At 39.5% G+C, this 20,710-nt stretch overlaps 1 protein-coding gene across 5 annotated transcripts in view; it reads right to left on the bottom strand.

The window, feature by feature from the left end:
* Positions 1 to 20,710, bottom strand: part of LPP (LIM domain containing preferred translocation partner in lipoma) — a 694,580-nt gene that overhangs the window by 246,080 nt on the left and 427,790 nt on the right. The gene's annotated exons all lie outside the window — the stretch shown is intronic.

The following is a 20,710-nucleotide window of genomic DNA, read 5'->3' as shown; positions in this document are numbered from 1 at the left end:
GGAGTGGCGAGAAAAAAAAGGAAACACAAGCAAATACTAAATTTGGGAGAGAGTCGAGGACTAGTGAGAGAAAAAACCAGCAAGTCAAAAATGGAGCATCAACATTGCTACTAAATATCATTGAAGAATAGATTCTATCTGTCCATGGGTGGTAGTACTGAAACATGGGGTCTTAGTGAAAGAGTTGTCTGAAATCTTATCTCTGGTGAAGTAGACAAAGCTATTAGCTTAATTCCTTCAGATGCTGTCACATAAATGACTTAAGGGATACCACAATAAAGATGTGATCAGATGTTCTGAACCTTGAGCCTTAAAAGAGGCACCAAACTCTGGAAGACATTTCTCAAAAGCACAGAGATGGCCACCACATCAGGGATTTCCCCTTAGTCCATTTGTTTTGACCATGTAACCAAATAAACCTTTAAATGCTACAGATACAGAAAAAGGTCCTGTAGAGGTGCAGCCATGTGCAGCATCGGCGGTCTGGAAGGCCCTTCTGTCTTCCCAGTATCACCAGTCCCAATCCTAGCCATCCTTTAGGCTAGATCAAAGGCTGCTTCCTCATAAAGACTTCCCTGATCGCTCAAGCTGAATGTGACCCTAAATCATCTGATACCAGTAGATTTTTAACAGCTTTGGCTCCTCATCACTTTATCCTGTGCTGTAGACATCATCATATGTGTTTTATCCCTCCTAACACGGGGTCTGGAATAGGGTATACACAGAATAAATATTTAAGAAAGAAAAATATGGAAGGAGGGAAGGAGGCAGGAAGGGAAGGAATAACTCTTCCCAAGCAAATACCCAGAGTAGAAGAGATACTTTTAAACAAACATGGATTGACAAGAAATGAAGCTTCAGGGCCCGTCACTTCCTTCGGCCCCTTCTAAGACCTTCGGAGGGTCCAAGCAATGTGTTCCTTGCTGCCTCTTTCCACTCTGACTGTCCTCTGTTACATACTCATGTGGGACAGTGTTGGAATGGTGTCAGGAATTTGGAGGTTTGTTTAGGGGAAGATGAGTTGAGGATACATTTAGTTGAGCATCGTCGGATACATTTATGTACGGTTTGCTGTCACTACAGTGTGTGCATAAGGCATGGCCAATTACCATTGTGTAGGAATGACTTCCTGGCATACTTTCAATGCCCCTGGGTCCACTCCTCTCCTAGCTCTGGGACCCAGGGTTATGGAGCCAAAAATCCTGTGACAAGAATGTGTCCTGCAACACCCAGCATGTGGATTATGCTGGTAGAGGAGAGAAACAGGGTGTGAAATGTATGGAGCCAGAAGCTAGGTCAGCAGAAAGTTCTACCAATTGTCAGATGTGTAAAAGTATACACACAGAGAGGACTACTCAGTACTCAGTGATGCAAAAACAGATGCTTTCCCTTATTAGGACTGTACTCAGTGATGTACTAGAAGCAATTATAAATGTACCACTGACTTGATTTTCTTTTTTGATGTGGATTTCACAAAACAGAATGTATCAGTGTATGAACTCACAGCAACAGTATACGTATTTTCGTAACAGCTTTCAAATAAAAGAAACTTCATAGAAGATTCCCCAAATTTGACAATCATCTTAAGTTTTAGGACATTAGGACATTGCCAACAACAGTTGTACAGATTAAAGGAAGTTTTCCAAACTTTTAATAGTAATAATAATAACAATAAATTTCTATTAACCATTTAAGAGGAAAGAGTGAAATTATCTTTCTATTCTCCTTATAGAAAAAAATTACAAAGTTAGGTTGCATGGAGAGGTGACCAGAGAGCATGCAGCCACAAGATGTAAGAAAAAGTCATTGGGAAAAAAAAAGTCATTGGGCATTTAATTAATTAATTAATTAAAATGATATTTTTCTGGATTTTGTGACTTTTGTCATGTTTCACAGATTTTTAAAAACAATTTAAAATATGTCTCATTCACTTTTCTCACTTGAAATAAGTATTCATTTTCTTACATAATTGTTTTGGGATGAATTATGTCCCCCCAAATTCATATGTTGAAGTACCCTAGTACCGTAGAATGTGACTGTATTTGGAGATAGGATTTTCAAAGAGACACTTACGTTAAAATGGGATTGTCAGGTTGGGCTTAATCCAACATGACTGATGTCCCTCTAAGCAGAGGAGCTCAGGACACAGATGCACAAAGAGGAAAGAGCAACTGAGGACACAAGGAGAAGATGCCCATCGATAAATAAGCCAAGGAGAGAGGCCTCGGAAGAAGCCAACCCTGCCAACACCGCGATCTCAGAATTCCAGCCTCCAGAAACATGAGAAAATAAATTTCTGCTGATTAAGTCATCCAGTCTGTGGTACTTTGTTATGGCAGCCCTAGCAAACTACTGCAATAATTTTCTGGTCATCATTTTGTATTTTTAAAAGAAGTCTCCCCAAAGTGATAAGCTTCAAAGCTTTAGGTCCCACAGAATCTGAATATATCTACACACACACACACACACACACACACACACACACACACACACACACACACAATCTCACTATTCACTGTTGGGTAGCGAAACTATAGTATACTATAGTTGGTAACTATAGTAGCGAAAGCCAAAGCTGTTTTGTCAGAAATTCTTACTTTTTATACATACTTCTTTACAAAAACTTTCTATCTTGAACAGTCATTTATACTGTAGTAACTACCAGTTAGGATTCAATCATTTAATCAAAAGGTTTATTTGGCTTCTGAAATTTGTGTAACCTTGGCATCTACAGAGACATCATCTGTAGAGCCTTCCCAGATGGAGCACTGAAGAACACCTAGATATCACTAGATATCAGCCCCAGCCTTTTATTGACTGTCCTGTTAAATGAATTTCCTATTTTTCAATCTAAATTTTAAGCAACTGCAGAGGGCATTCTGTAAACAGAAAAGCTGGGGATTGTAATTTCTTTTAGTTCCATGTTGCATGCTACGGATTTTATAGACAAGGGACAAGGATTCTATGATTTATACAGTGTGCAAAATTGGGGAAGTGACTTGGATTCTCTAAAATCGTGTCATCAACTGCAAAAGAAGATAATTGCCCACTCTTTGTCCATCTCAACAAGTTTTGTTTTGTTTTGTTTTCAGGAACAAATGAGACAATGGATATGAAAATGTATTACGTTAAAAAGTTCACTGTTATTTTATTGAAGGCAATGGTAAATCGCCTATCAATGTAGACACAGGATTGTTCTTGATCTCCCAAATCTAGAGGTTTAAAAATTGTTTTAAAGTCCTGCCTGTGAGACCTTGGACAGTCATTCTCTGGGTCTTAATTTCTTGTAAATGGGCAAGATGGCTTCTTAGGAAAGCAAAGGGACACGTTTCATCTCTGACAGCCTAAAAATCTGTACTGAGAACATTTTTGTGGTAATTATTACGTTCCAGAAGACTACTGGGAAAGCTTGTTTTCATTTCTAGGACTTTTTTTTTTTACTTTGTAGTTGGTTAACACTCAAAGTAGAAAACTAGACTCCTGTTTTTAACAGGGACATTTAGCGTGGAATAAGCATGGAACCAGAGGATATAAAATGGAAACCAATGACTTCCTCACCTGAACACCTCTTGCTAAAGGAAAGGGTCCTTTGTAAACATGATCCACGCAGTTAAGAAAAAAAAGGAAAGCGAGCAGCAACAGCACACTTGTGCTCCCCCGTATTAACAGCCTGGTACTAGAACCCGTAGAACTGCCACAGAAGGCTGAACAATCCTGGGCTTTGCCCGTGACCACGTTCACACTTCCACGGTTCATTCAGTAAGGCTTTCCAAACAAACCTGGCCTAGGCTCACTCATTTGGCATTTCTCCTGTAGGAATGCAACTCAATGCTCTACCCAAGGGTTCTAAGAATGACAGTTTGGGATATTTATTGATCGATTTAATCCTCTCTCAGGACCGGCTCATTTTGAACCAATGGCAAATGTCACGAGTCAACGGAACATTCACTTTGTCTGGCTTTGTACTTTGGATATAAGTGGGTTGGGTTTTACAGCTTACTTTAACTTTTTCTTTCCCCTTACCCATTTCTGATCAGCTCTTCAAAGACAATGTCAATTATTCATGCCAATGTACAAAACAATGTTACTCCTGGCATTTTGCAAGCTAGTTCACATGTTTGGGGGGAATTATATCACACTTGAAAAACTGGGCATTGTTGGTTTTGTTTTCTCACTTGGAGACCCTATGCTGATGCCACACATTGGCTCTGAGGAGGCCTTCATATCTTCATGCATCTTCATGCGACGTGTCCTGCAGCTCTCAGAGCTCAGCAGTACTTTCCTCTCGGAGATTCAAGGCTACTGGCTAGATTCTTGCCTATGACATTCCATTTAGCTCCATTCCATAGCCCACCCATCACACCCCTCACGGTGACGCTTCGTAAGTACCGGGCAGGAGAGACCAGTAGATGAGGAATGAAGAAATGAACTTATATCATCTATTAGAAAAATAATTAGGAAATCTTTCCTGGCAGATAACCTCTCAATAGACTCATGCTAAGAAGAGAGATCCTCAGCAGCTTAGCATATGGGTCCTACTCACGATCAGAAAAGAACGTGATTTAAGGTTTACAGCTGGGTTGCCGCATATCAGGGAGGAGTTTTGTTAACATCCTTTTATAGAGAATTTGTGTAGTATCATGCGTGGCTAAGAGCTTATCATGTGGTCTTGGGCGAGTAGCCTAATCCCTCTCTATCTTGGTTTCCCACTTAGTAAAAATTCAGGATATTAATAGTACTTTCTTTTATACTTTCTTCCAGGACTAAACGAGCCAACGCACATGAAGGCATTGCAAAGAGAAATAATGACTCGCCTTGGGTGATATCTAGCACTCATATTTGAAAGCAGGTTTGAAAACTTCAGAACACACACACATTTTGCCACACTAGATTTTCAAACATAAAGTTTCTTAAGTGATTAGAATGTGCTTGCTGAGGGGACATGAGCTCCCAGTAGTTAAAAATCACTATTGTTAATATTCATCATTTATTAGGTATTACTTACCCACTAACTTTGGTAAGTAACCAAAAGCTATGTTACGGTCTTCACTAGGCATGCTTGTATTTATTTTGTTGTTGTTATTCATTTTAATTTCTAAAAAAAATTTATTGAAATATAGTTGATTTACAACATCGTGTTAGTTTTAGGTGTACAACCAAGTGATTCAGTTATATTGATACATATATATAAAATATATATGTTTACTTTTACATTCTCTTCCATGATAGGTTATTAGAAGATATTGAGTATTGTTCCCTGTGCTATCTATACAGCACAAGCTTGTCTTTCAGCTATAACATGTTGAGATATAAGTGGTGAGCCAGCCTTTATATTGATCTTATTTTTAGAAGGTAAATGGCAAGAAAAACGGAGAATCAGAATGGCAGTCAATTAATATTGAAATAAATCTAAGTTAAGGAAGATCTTTTGATTTCTCAGCCATTAGAGGCTCTGGATAATAAAACAATCTAATCTTGGCTACTTTCCCACCCCTCATTTTGAATCCCACTGATTCAAAACTAATAGAGGTCACATCCTACATGAACCCTTGCAAAACTGAAGATCACTACCTCTTCTGAAGATCACTAGAACTCTCTCAGGCCCTTTCTTTTAGCATTTACAATCCCTGTCTTGCGTGAACTATTTGTCCATAAGTAACTGATCGTGGCGGGAAATGCTCTATTCTCTAAGCAAGTGGGGATGCTAACTCTATTTTTTTTTTTTGTACTTCACACTGGTCAATAAGAAGGTAAGAGGGCTTCCCTGGTGGCGCAGTGGTTGAGAGTCCGCCTGCTGATGCAAGGGACATGGGTTCGTGCCCTGGTCTGGGAAGATCTCACATGCCGTGGAGCGGCTGGGCCTGTGAGCCATGGCCGCTGAGCCTGCGCATCCGGAGCCTGTGCTCCGCAACGGGAGAGGCCACAACAGTGAGAGGCCCGCGTACCACAAAATAAATAAATAAATAAATAAAAATAAGGTAAGAATGGTCAGAGGCCAGTGTCACCAATAATACATATCTCAAGCTCTTTGAGGATGAACTAAATTTTAGTTGATTTTTTGCTTATCTTTTGGCATCTAGAAAAATGGTATATGTTATTTGTTGAAAGTAAAAATTTAAGAAAAATAGTTCTATGCAGCAATACACTAACATTGGTACTTTGTAAGTAGCTCTTGAGCTGCACAGAAAGACCTTAAGATATCCCTAAATTGCAGGTGCTGGGAAAGCGGTCCCCTGTTGATAAACACTTTGGGCCATTTATACAAAGAATCGTTATAAAGATTGCAAAGTATTGCAGTAGTAGACGTTTCAAGGCAAAGGGATAACCTGAAAAGATAACTTGAAAGAGAAGGGTGAGACAAAATATCGAGCTGATGAGAAGCACATGTCAAGGTGAATGACACGTGGTGTGAACAGAAAGTCTTGAAGAACGTGATGTCATCATCATCTGCCTTTTATTGGCTATACTGCCACCAGGGGTGGAGACTGGATGAGGAAGAAGGTCCCTGTTATCCCAGTGAGCCTGTCATAGAAATAGAAGTAGATAAAACTCTCATCCCTCACCCATGTCCATGCTGTCTTTAACTGAGTATTCAGTTTTTAACTGCTCAAGTGCCATTTAAAATATATATATATACAGTAGTGTCACACTACATCTTTTTTGGCGAAGTAATTAAAACCAGAAGATTTTGAAAAACAGTCAACTCTAGTTCGTCTCCCAAACGTCTTGAACCATCATGGCTTCCATTACTACCTATCTTGGGAAAACTTGCCCTGCCACTTGTGAGAGAACAAGTGGTGTGTATTTGCTATTTCCACTTCTCATTCAACAACCACCCTCCTCCACTGTCCCTAGAGCCAGAGACTGTGAGTCTGTTTAAGTACAAAACTATAGGAATCTGCAGATATAAACTCTGTACTCAGAAAGTGGCCCATACCTTCGCAATTTCGTAACATAAAAGCTTTTCTATTTGCAGATAAGAAAGTTCATAAGCCCATCTTTTCAATAGTTTTAAGGGAAACCACAGAAGCATCAGAACCTAACAAATCTTCCTACAACCACTTTGATCTTACACAGTGGCTGGGATTATCTTTAAAAAAATCCAGGCCCTATCAGTCCCTTGCTAAAACGCTCCAGTGGATTTCCATTTCATTTAGAATAAGGACAAACTCCTTACTACAGTCCGTAAGATATGGACCCTGCTCACCTTTATCACCTCATTTTATTCATTCTCTTCCAACAACTAAGTTCTAGCCTCCCTGGCTTTCTTTCTATTCCTGTAAATGCCAAGCTGAGAGGACTCATCCTTGCTGTCCTCTGCTTGTAATATTCTTCACCCAGATCTTAGAACAGCTGGCCCCTGTGCATTATTCAGGTTTTGGCTCAAAGGTCATTTCTTCAACGACTTTCCTGAGTTGGCTATCTAAACCAGCCACGCTCTATCTCATTATTAAAATCTTTTATTTTATCCACAGAAAGTATCGCTCCCGAAAACTATGTCTTACTGCCTCTCTTCTGAAAACACTACTAGAATATAACCTTGAAGAGGAATGAAATATTACCCTCTTTCTGACTCTAACCCAGCACCAAAAGTAGACATTGAATTGACCTAATTTGCTTTAACTCTTAACTTTGTTTATATTCATGAAAATTTATAAAAGAAAGAGTTTCTGGATTCAGTAAACTACTTAATCTCTCCAAGACTCAGTTTTTATCTGCAAAGTGAAAATAATAACACTATGTACCTGAAAGTGTTACTGAGAAGATTGCATGAGCTAATCCACAGAAAGTGCTTAGCACAGTACCTGATATAGCTTTAAAATATTTAACAGCCCCATCTATCACTTAAGATTTTTGGTTCCCCTCCTTTATACTAAGTCCTTCAAATTGTAATAATAACCTTTCAAATAGCTGTGGTATTTTATAATAAAAGAGTACTTGCCCATCTATCATCACGCAGGACTTTCTTTGTAGTTTAGACTCCAACCTCAGATTTGATGTCAAATACCAGGGTCTATCTACCATGGCAACATTATCATGGTGTTAAAGGGAGGGCTGGGGAGCTCAGGTAGTAGAAGGCGGGTGGGATGGGGAACACGCAGTTTGGGGAAATCATACATAAATGGGTGGCATATATTGAAAGACCTCAGGGCTTTGCACCCTTTTCACATAATAAAAGTCACTGTCACATCACTGCAGACTTATCTGGATAAAAAAATAACGGAGGGAATGATCCTGTGCTCAGCATTTGTTCATTCATTTTTTCTGAGGACTTACTACTTGTCAGACAGTGTTCTCTATACAGCAGTTAACTAAACAGAAAAACAAACAAACAAAACTCTGCTCTCGGGATACATTCTAGAGGGAGAGACACAAAAAAACAAATGATTAAGATACATAGTACGTTAGATGGAAATAAACATTACAGGGGAAATTGGGAGATTGGGATTGACACGTATACACTGATGTGTATAAAATGGATGATTAATAAGAAAAAATAAAAAAATAAAAAAAGGAATCAAACCAAGCACACCGTGGAGGTTCCAGATAGCTCAGAGCAAACAGTAACTATATATGGGCTGTGTGGCCTGCACTAGCTTTTAAAATTATTATGTTTTTAAGCACTTATCTATGTGCTTGATACAAATGATAAAAATACGTGGTCTCTGTTCTCTAAGAGCAGGAATGCGCAGTGAAATCATAATGTAACAACAACAACAAAAAGAACAAAACAAAAAACATTACAGGGGAATAAAGTGAAGGTAGATAGGGACACTTTGGGGCAGTGGAGGGATTTTAGGGTGGTCAGGGAAGACTTCTCCAGCAAAGTAACCTTTGAGTGAGGTCCCGCAGGAGGTGAGAGAATAGGCCACGTGGATACCAGGGGGAAAGGGCTCAACAAAACAAAGGCCCTGAAACAGGAGTGTGGCTGGAGCAGAGGGAAGGTGGGGCGGAGCTAGATGACGTCAGCCTGTTAATGGGTGGAAACAGTGGGGCCTTGTAAGCACAGTTCCGGCTTTTTGTTTTTTTCCTTGGCTGAGATGGGAAGCTGTTGGAGTTTTGAGCAGGACAGTGAACGAATGTGACAAACAGGATCACTCTGGGTTGAGAACAGGGCAAAGTGGAACAAAGGTGAATAGAGCAGAGCAATAGGAGGGGGTTAAATGACCCAGGCAAGATGTGCTGGGGCTTGGACAGGTGCAGGCAGTGGAGGCGCTGAGACATGGTGGCGTTTTATACACACTTTGAAGGTGGAGATGAACGCATTTTGCTGTGTGAGAGAAAAGAGGAATCAAGCATGACTTCAGGTTTCAGGCTTGAGCTCCTGGAAGAGCAGACTCACTTCTGAAAAGAGCAACAATGCCATGTGGGAGAAGGTGAGATCAGAAGGCCCTATTTCCCTCAGTGATGAAGAAAGCTTCTTTAGGTTTACACATAACATGAGCTGTATGGGACAGAGACAAGAGCAATTTAAACTGACCACAACAAAGGAGAGAAAGACTACAATGATGTAGGCTGGGAGATTAACAAGGACTAAAATAGACTCCATCTGAAAGAAGGTTAATCTACTGGTAATACAAGCTAGGAGCTAAAGACCAGAAGAGACCAGGAACACAGCTAGAATAAAAAAAAAAAATTAACGTACAAAAGCACAGCTATTAAAAAAAAAAACAAAGAACCCTCAGTAATAAGAACTGTACGTGGGTCCATGTCCATCATTTCACTTTGATTGATTCTTTCATTCATGGGTGCCTGACATATGCAAGATACTATGTTAGGTGTACAAGAAACACAACTGAATTAGACATGATTCACACACTTGAAGAACATAGATGTCTACCTGGGGAGGTAGACACATAACATGATTAAAATCAAATGGGATGTGGGGATGTGGAGAAATTGAAATGCTCATACACTGCTGGTGGAAATGTAAGATGGTATAGCTCCTTTGGAAAGCAGTCCAACAGTTATTCAAAAGGTTAAACAAAATGTTACCACATAACCCAGCAAGTTCACTGCTAGGTATATACCCAAGAGAGCTGAAAGCAACGTCCATACAAAAGCTTGTACTCAAATATTGATAACATCATTCATAATAGCCAAAGTGGAAAAAACCCAAGCACCTATCAACTGACGAAAAAGTAAATATAGTGTAGAATGTCTACACACTGGAATATTATTCAGCAATAAAAAAGAATGAAGTACTCATATGAGCTACAACACAGATGGAACTTGTAAATATTATGGTAAGAATCCAGTAAAAGACCATATATTGTATAATTCCAAATGTCCAGATCTGGCAAATCCATAGATACAGAAAGTAGATTAGTGGTTACCAAGGGCTGGAAGGTTTGAGGGAAATGAGTGACTGTTAATGGGTAAGGAGCTTTTTCCTGGGATGAGAAAACTGTTGATGGTTGCACAACTCCAAGAATACACTAAAATAATAATAACAATAATAACGATTGAATTGTACATTTAAAATGAGTAAATTCTATTGTGTATGAATTATATCTCAATAAAGTTATTACCTATTTAAAATATCCAATAAGATGTATGCTATAGTAAAGGGATTTTAAAAAGTGCTGTGAGAAGAATTCAGAAGAAAGACAGACTAATAATATGTGGGGACTGGATGAATGGTCAAGCTTCTCCAAGCACTTAATATTAGAGATAGCTCTTGAAGGCTAAAGAGTAGTTGACCAGGCTGGGAAAACAGGAGGGATGCAGAATCTATTCTGTAAGTAGCAGGTTAATTTGGAGTTTTGATATTTAATTCTTCCCTGCCCCCAGCTTCCCACCAATAACCTCCAGCTCAAGATGTAGTATATACTGGCTAAGAAAAAAATAGCTGAAAACTACTCAAGCAATTTTAATGAGAACATAAATTTTGCAAAGTCATTTCCATATTTTCAGTAAGGGGTTGGTAAACTTCTTCTGTGAAGGGACATACAGTAAATGTTCTGGGCTTGGAAGATCATACAGCTTCTGCTGCACCTTCTCAATTTTACTGTTTTAGTGTGAAAGCAGCCATAGATAATATTTAAGCAAGTGAGCATGGCTGAATTTCAAATAACACATTATTTACCGAACCAGGTGGCAGGTGAGATTGGCCCATGGGTTGCAGTTGGCAGGGCCTTGGTCCATGTTCCCCACCTGCCTTGCTTAACTCTTATCTGGTTCTCTGCTGGTCACTAGCAATTTCCCCACCCCTGCAGGGATTACCAGCCTCAGCTGTCTCATAGAGAGCCTGCTTAATACTCTGCATCCTTTGGATGGGATGAAAAGCAGGATTAAAAATGGGGTTTCGGGCTTCCCTGGTGGCGCAGTGGTTGGGAGTTGGCCTGCCGATGCAGGGGACACAGGTTCGTCCCCTGGTCCGGGAGGATCCCATATGCCGGGGAGCAGCTAGGCCCGTGAGCCATGGCCGCTGAGCCTGCGCGTCCGGAGCCTGTGTTCCGCAACGGGAGAGGCCTCAACAGTGAGAGGCCTGCGTACCGCAAAAAAATTAAAAAATAAAAAAAAATAAAATTACGGGCTATTTAAAAAAAAAGGGGGGGGTTCATCTGGTAAAGATTATAAGTATTATCTTTATAGTAAGTCTATCCAAATTCATGTTAAAGATTGCATGTATGCACAATGAAAAATACATTTAGCTAACAGATCTATAAAGAATACAAAGCATACCTCTACTCTCTTATCCCTTTTCACAATAATACCTAAAGGTACATAAAAAATAAACAAGGTGTCTATATTTGAGCAATAAATATACCAAGTACTTATAAAGACAGAATAAAAGGGGGCCTGTTATCTGGAACTTATATTTAGTATATAGCTTCAACTCCTGGACTCTTGAAATAATGTTGACTGAATCTTGGGTTTCAAATGTTAAGTGTGTTACATCCCAGAAATACAACTTTAAGGTTTTAAAGTGTTTGGCCTAATGAATATTTGATGTTTGGATAACTGTACAGTGAGCTAACACGTGTAAATACAGACAGCTACGAATGAAGGCAAGTGTCACAGAGTAGCAAGAACACATTGGGTTGGCAGTCAGAAGACCTAAGAGCTTATCCTTCCTCTGACATTGGGTATTGGTATGATACTAGGCAAGCTGCCCCTGGACATGTTACAGAGTTTTCCCCACCTATGAAAGTATTTGGTAAATTTTGTAAGCAGTTACAAAAATGCTACATGTTATTGTTACATAAACTAAGATGTTATAGTTAAGCAAACTTCTGAAATAAACCATATTGTATTTTTCTGAAGAACAGTCACTGAATTCTAAGGATGAAATAGAGCAAACACTGTATTATTTGCTAAGAGTATATCCAAAAGTTGGGTTTTCCATATTGCAGAAAATCAAAGACCTAACATAACAAGTAAATATTTCTGGGACAATGGCAGTTTTGGAAAGTCAACTATTTGACTTTCACTTTGGGATACTTCCCAATATTCTGTGTGTAACATCTGTCAAAGGTTTTATATTCACCACTAATTATTATACATTGATAGTGGTTGAGTGTCTTTGTTTGCTGGGGAGGAGAACAACTATAGTTTCTCCTCTGAAATAGGACAGCGTGGTTGTTTGCAGCTGGCCAAGAAGGAAAGAAGATTTCTAGAGGGACATATCAGTGGGTCCACTTGCAAAATGAAGTGCATTCTCTTGCTCTTAAACACAGAAAAATTACATATTGCTAGAGTCATTTGTTAAAACGATTTAATTTTCCAAAGAGATTAGGGACCTGGGATACTTTCAAACATCTAAATCTATAGAAAACATTATACAAGTAAAATGAATAAATAATATTCACAGACATGTCTTAGTGTACTAGGACATCCATCCTCATGGTAACTTTTAAAATCAGGGGAAGGGGCTTCCCTGGTGGCACGGTTGTTAAGAATCTGCCTGCCAATGCAGGGGACATGGGTTTGAGCCCTGGTCTGGGAAGATCCCACATGCCACGGAGCAACTAAGCCCGTGCGCCACCAAGTATTGAGCCTGCGCTCTCAAGCCTGCGAGCCACAAGTACTAAGCCTGTGTGCCACAACTACTGAAGCCCACGTGCCTAGAGCCCACGCTCCACAACAAGAGAAGCCACTGCAATGAGAAGCCTGCGCACCGCAACGAAGAGTAGCCCCTGCTCGCCTCAATAAAACAAATAAAATAAAATAATTTTTTTAAAACTCTAATAAAACAAATAAATTAAAAAAATAAAATCAGGAGAGATGACAGACTGAGTCAAAATCATAAAGACCCTAAGAACCAGTCGTCTCACTGGAACAACTTTGAGCCTGAACAAGGAACACCAGAATGGCATCCATCTTCTACTATTAAGAGGCCTTACAGAATTAGTGTGGAGGTCTAAGGCCAGGAGATCAGCTCCTTTTAACAATAGTTATTATACCTTTTAAAGGTCCTTTATACTTCCGATCTTATTGGTCTTGAACCAATGTAGAGAGAAATTGTGATTTAGAAAAAAGCGTCAAGTTTTCTACTCAAATGTGCCACTTACGAGTTGTATAACTAACTCTTCAGGTCACTGTAACTCTTCAGGCCTCAGTTTCTCATCTGTAATTTTAAGGGATTATAACCTACTGATTCTGAAGATAATTTCTATGTCTGACAGTTTCAACAGGCCGGTCTAGAGGAACGGAGAGTAAAGATTTATTATTTTTATTTTCCAATTTCCATCCTTCAAATTTGTAGGAAACTGGGCTTCCCTGGTGGCGCAGTGGTTGAGAGTCCGCCTGCCGATGCAGGGGACGCGGGTTTGTGCCCCGGTCCGGGAGGATCCCACATGCCGCGGAGCGGCTGGGCCCGTGGGCCATGGCCGCTGGGCCTGCGTGTCCGGAGCCTGCGCTCCGCAGCGGGAGAGGCCACGGCAGTGAGAGGCCCGCGTACCACAAAAAAAAAAAAAAAAAAAATTTGTAGGAAACTGTCTCTTCTTCAATCAAGAAGCAAATCTTCCAAACATATAAAGTTGATGGATAGACTCTTATCCATAAAGGAAATAAACAGTTGAATCAAGAATTTATTTGCAGGTGAAATGATCAGGTGGAAAAGCCTAAGGAGTCTTAAGAAGCTAGTAAAACTGTTAAAGAGGTCATAAGATGCAAGGTCAATATTAAAAAATCAATGGTATTTGTATACACTACAAAATAACTGCCAATTAAGAATTTTTAAAAAATACCATTTGTAATAGCACCCAGAATATGAAATAATTTAACAAAATATGGGTAAAACTATAATACATTGTTGAGAGAAATTAATAAAAGCATAAATAGAATGAGAGATATACCATGTTCATGGGTTGGAAGACTCAATATTGTTAAGATATCAGCTCTTTTCAAATTATAGATTCAACAAAATCTCAACTGAAATCACAGCAAGTTATTTTGTGGAAATTGACAAGCTGATGCTAAAATGTATAAGGAAATGGAAAAGACTCAGAATAATCAAAGCACTTTTGAAAGAGAAGAAAAATGGAAAGCTTATATTGTCAGATTTCAAAATCTTGTATAAAAGTCAGAGATCAAGATAGTGTGGCATTGGCTTGAGGAGAGATATACAAATTAATGGAAAAGGATAGAGTCCAGATGGACCCACACATCTGTGGTCAATTGATTTTTGTCAGAGGTGTCAAGGTATTTCAATGGAAGAAAAGAGTCTTTTCAATAAAGCATGATGGAAAAACTGTGTATCTCAATGGGGGTAAATGACTTTTGACCCTTATCTCACACAATACACAAAGATTAACTCGAAGTGAATTATAACCTTGAATTTACCTGTAAAACATCTAAAAGAAAGCACAGAATAAAATCTTTATGACCATGAGGAGGCCAAAATACCTAAGGAAACAGAAAGCATAAACTATAGAAGATAAAAGTGATAAATTGACCTCCAACAAGAGTAAATACTTCTGCTCTTAGAAAACAACATTAAGAAAATGAAAAGTCAAGTCACCGACTGGGAATGCATATATCTAAGGACCCTTACTCAATACATAATGTACTCTTCCAAAAGAAAAAAAAAAAGAAACAATCCAATTTAAAAAATAAATCAAAAATTTGGTGACACTTCACAAAAGAAGACATACAAATGGCTAATAAGTGCGTGAATAATAAGTGTTCCACATCATTAATCAAAAGGAAAATGTAAATATAAACCACAATCAGATACATCTATACAGCATGCAAATGGCTAAAATTAAGAAGGTTGACAACACCAAGTGCTGCCAGGATTAGGGAGCAACTGAACCTCTCATACAATGCTGGTGAGATTGTAAAATGGTACATTTAGGAAAACAATTCAGCAGTCTCTTAGGAAGTTAAATATTTACCACACAACCTAGCAATTCCTCTGCTAGGTATTTACCCAAGAAAAATGAAAACTATGTTCATATAAAGACTTGTACACGAATGTTCATAGCAGCTTTATTAATAATCAAAAATGGAGGAAAAAAATGCCCCCAAACAAGTGAATGGATAAACAAAATGTAGTACATCCATATAATGGATACATACACAAATGAAGCTCAAAAAAATTACAGTGAGTAGAAGGAGCCTAGATGCAGAGTATATACTATCTGATTCCATTTATATGGAATTCTAGAAAGGGAAAAAATAATCCATGTTAGAAAGCAGAAAGGTTGCCTGGGGCTGAGGGTAAAGGGGGCTGACTACAAGAGGGCTCGAGGGAGCTCTGTGGGGTAGTGGAAATGTTCTCTATCTTGATTTTGATGGTGGTCACCCAGGTGCACAAATTTGCCAAAGATTCACTGCCTTGTGCATTTCAAATGGGCACATTTTATTGTATATAAATTGAACCTCAAAAAGGTAATTAAAGAATCTGAATCAACAAATTCTATGGACATTTGGCAAATGCAAAAAGTAAAAAAGACTGTGTCCATAACAGCATACACATACACACATGTATCCCAGAAGGAATGTAAAACATTAGCACAATCGTGAACATGAGAAATTATCTAGCTACTTTGGACACTGAGTTGCTCATGTGACAACGTGTGTGTTACTGAGGTCACCTAAGCTAATTTGGTGGTGTAGGTTTGGGTTTTGGCATTTTGAGCAACAATCTGCTAAGTTCTAAAGCAGGGCTTACTCCTTATTTTATTAGGACATAGGAAGTTTCTTCAAGTACCTTCATTAAACAAGAATGTATTATGTACTGTCTTAGTTACTCTGGACGAAACAGTGCTCAGATACCATCTCTATCCCCTAAATCTCAGAGTCTACTATATGCTAGGGCATAGGCTGGTGAGGGACAGGTACATAAATGATTCTAGTACAGTAAGTGTGTGAAAATTTACATAAGAGAGGGTGAAATAATGTGCAACTTAATTTTAGAAAGAGAAGGCTTCACAAGAGAGAGTAACACTTTAGTTTGGTCTTAATGGGTCACGTTGGATATGCAAACATTTAATTTATTTGGAGGGAGGTCTGGGAAGGCATTCGAGGAAGAAGAAGCTCCACGATGAAAGCTATAGAGATGAAAAATAACTAGGAATGTAATTTCTCAGCTGGAAGCTGGGATGCTTAAAGGGGGAGATAAAACTGGAAATCTAGGCTGGGGTTTCAATTCATTCCATAACTGGGTGGGGACTCCTGAAGGTTTTTGAGAAAAGGTAATTAGTGACGAGCGCAGAGCTGTGGGGTAGAAAGGTTAATCTGATAGCATGTGTAGGATGAACAGGTGTGGAGTGACTAGAGGTGGGGACACCCAATAAAGGGCCATTTCAATGGCTCAGGTGAGAAACGGGGACAACTGAACCAGGACAGTAGCAAAGGGCGCTTCAGGAAGAAAACAGATTTGAGATACTGTGAACACAGAAACACTGGAATAAATTGTACATAGTGATGGGAAAGAGGAAGCATAGCTCCACGGTGCTGAGCCTGGGTGCCCAGCAGGGATCTAACGGTGCTTCCGCTGAAGCTGTTGATCTCAGGACACAGCACCGCAACTGCCTGAGCCTATCGACATGTCTGCCTGTGATGTGGGCCATGGCGGAGCCACGCTCAGTGGCCGCCAATGCTGATGTGGCGCTCCCCCCATCCAAACACCAAACCAACATCCATCGTTCACCAGGTGGAAAGCATGAGGACAAACCTTCTGAAAACCTGATTTGGAATCGTGGCTCACCCATGACTTGGACATATGACCTTAGGTGAGTGACTCTCATTATTGAGCTTTTGAACCCCGATCAGTAAAAGAGAGACAAAATCCTCTACCTGTGCTTATCGCTTACGTTTTTTGTGAGGTCCTCAAAGCATTTTGGAAACTGAAAAACCCTGTGCAAAGGGGAATTACTCATATTACGGTCACTGTCCTCCTCAAGCAATCTCTTCCATCCTCAGCTTTATACAGACCTAGGTGTTATTAGCACCTGACTGGAGGCCTATATCCACATCTATCCTTCTCCCCACCCAAACTAACACTTCTTTTTTGTTTCTCTGATCCTGGAATTGAGAGATATTTAGCATAGGGATTACCATAAAGATAGTTTTCTCCCAAATGCCACCAATTCTTGCAGGACACCCAATATATACAACCTCCATTTCACTGTGGAAAAGACCACAATGAAATGAAATTTAAATATTTTGATATTACTTGAATATCTGAAACATTCTCAAATATTTTCTTAATCTCAACAATTCCCAGGTCTTGGGGATCCGTAAACACTGACCCTGGTAGTTCACTACCTTCACTCTCCTCTCTGACGCATTAAATATCCCCAGATTCAAACACTAAATGAACAGTAGGAATCTGTTCTGACTCTGGATAAGATAAACTTGGTGTTGGATTTATTGAAAGGTGATTGGTTGATCTCCAAGTTCTCACTCTCCTGAAGGATTTTTCCAAGGAAATTTTAATAGATGGTTTTAGAATATAACTTACCCCCACCCCCACTAGTTGGGTCTCCACAGCTTTCCAGAGATGCACAGCACGAGCACTCTTAACATATTGCAGAGGATACCTGTCTCTGCAACAGAGCTGAGGCTGCCATAGATTAGGTTTATGACAAGGAAGTGGAAGCTAAAGCTACCTGCCACTGTGGACCTGAAAGTGATGACTGCCTCTAGGTCCTGGCTCTGGGGCTTTCAAGCTGACTCACCTTACCTGAATATTGGAGAAAATACACATCCTACCTCACGGGAATGTGAGGATAACACACAGGACAAAAGTTCTGTGAACAACCAGCAGATATCAGCTTTTATAAAATGGCAAAGAGAAGAGATTCCACTGTGTCTTTAAGAGGATTTCCAGTGAGAAGAGAACATTTCTCTCTTACAAAGACTTGCTTATAAAAATATTTTTCAAGGAACTCAGCTCACATGGTCCAGGAAACACATTATGGTCTACTGTAGCAAGCAAATTCAGTGCTCAGCACATTATGGAAACACAAATATAATCACGATCCCCCAAGGCTTGTAGGTTCTGATTTGGTCTCCTTCCTTTCTTCATTCTTTTCTTCCTTTCTTTTTTTTTTTTTCCTTTTCTTTCCTACTTTCTCCTTCCCTTCTTCTACCTCTTCTTCTATTTCACACCATGGCGTGGAAAAATTAAAGCAGCTTATCTCAAATCTAAAGGAGATTTCTTTCTTTCATTTTTTGAAAACGTTTTCCTTAATGGGTTAAATGCCAAACTCCTAAGAACTTCTCAACGTAACAAAAGGTAATTGTTTTAAGGCACCGAGGTATGCTTTCCATCAGTGCCTAAAAAATTGGAAATAAATGAAAGCCAGTGAAAACGCTGAATAGTCCTCACTTGGTAATTATTCAGCCCTTGGAGATTTCCAAGCCTTTTGCAATCATTAATTAATTAGTGAGGATGACATTCCACTTTACTGAGGCTGGGAGCAGGACATAAAGAGGTCTAGAGGCTTTTCCTCAAGCTGAAAGAAGAATATCAAGGGAGGAACTGGGATTCGAATCAGGAGCTCCCTTCTCAAGCCAGGAGTCACATCGCTAAGCCAAGCAAAGTTAATATTTGAGACAATAAGGTGCTCTGTGCACAGGTGCAGTTGAATACAGTCGTGTTCTGCTCAAAGACCAACTGTGAAAGAGCCCACCCCTTCATCCACCAATGCTCCCACAACACACACAGACGATATCTGTAGCTTCACCAGCCTCTTTCCCCTTTCCCAAAACAAAGACAGATGGCTAAATATCAATCTCTAACCACTCTCCTTAATAATCACAGCAAAAAGTACATGATTTGATTTTCATTTTTTAAATGCACAATATGATGTTAAAACACATGACACTGTTGAAAAACAAATATTTCAGAATTTTTTTTTAAATGACATGAAATCCACTGACGTCCAGAATCCTTAACAAGGTAATAGATCATCCGGAATCATTCTTTTACTGCAATAAGAAGGAAAATAAAGTTTCATGCTTTCTGGAGAGGGGTTAATAAAAGTTCATTCTGTCACCCCAAGTAAGCTGATGAAGACAGACCAAATACTAGTGATGTTTCTGGACCTAACATCTTAGAACCAGGTCTTGCAGCGGGTGCTGATCCTTTTGTTTACACTACTGGATTGGTTCCAGAGGGCCCAGTGACATGATGGGAAATCATGAAACTCAAAGATTGGCTTTGTACTTCACCAGATCATTCTCTCCACCTAGACATACTTTTGCTCTGTCTCATGTCTGTTTCCCCAGGTGGGGTAATAGGATCCTTAAATAACTCAGGGCCCATCTCCTGCTCTTAGGAACATCACTCAGCCATCCTATCACAGTCAGGCTGCTTTGGACAGGGCAAAACTGCATACCTATTGGAACTTAAATGTTGATGGCCATTGTCCCAACCTAAATTTTTAATCTTCTGTAGGGGAATTTGTTGCAATTGTACCAAAGTGAGGTAAAGTTGAATAACCCCATTTTCTTCTGAACCGGTTGCTCTGGGGTCAGGATGGACGAATGCAAATATACTGCAATGTTAACGAAGGGCAAGGTTGTCCAGCTTGGCTATTTTGGGCAATATTTATTTTAAAAACAAAACAAAAAACCCTCAATAACATTTCTTTTCATACAGAGATTTTTGGAAAGAAAGTCCTTCCAAGAGTAATGTTTCAAAAACACTTAACATTTTCACTTGAAATCTTTATGTTGGAAGATGATCATGGCTTGGTCCACTTTCATGTATTGGGCAATCATAAGGTTGATGGATGTCTCCAGCTACCCCCAGGCCCCACTTGCTGGGAAGGGCTCTTTCCTCTAAGGAACCTAAAATCCATGTGCATCATTATCAGAGCAGATGCTTTCATGTGAGAACAGTGATTTAGTAAACTCCCTATCCAGAAAGTAAGGACCTCACTAAATTCTGTTACAATGTTGAAAATGTGAATGGATATGCCTGGAAATGGACAATCTCAACTGTGTAAAGGATTAAAAAAAAACAAACATATAGTCCAAACTTCCACCCAGTACATCCTCCCAATTTATCATTGAACTTCTCGATAATCAAGGGCTCTCCAATTTCTGATTTCTTACAGTTCTTACTACGGGGAAGGGAGTGCTCGGTTCTAACACAATGGCTGGAAACTAGATTGGTTTCTCCATCTATCTCCTTCCAAGTAACTCTCCTTGGTTCCTCTTTTCACGGTGGGAGGAAACATCATCATGTTGGTTCAAGGACACATGAAAACTCCAAGTTGTAGGTGAGTAGGTGTGTATAGTATTA

Source organism: Orcinus orca, chromosome 5, assembly GCF_937001465.1.
Source record: "Orcinus orca chromosome 5, mOrcOrc1.1, whole genome shotgun sequence".
Taxonomy (NCBI): domain Eukaryota; kingdom Metazoa; phylum Chordata; class Mammalia; order Artiodactyla; family Delphinidae; genus Orcinus; species Orcinus orca.
This window is presented reverse-complemented; position numbering and strand designations above follow the sequence as displayed.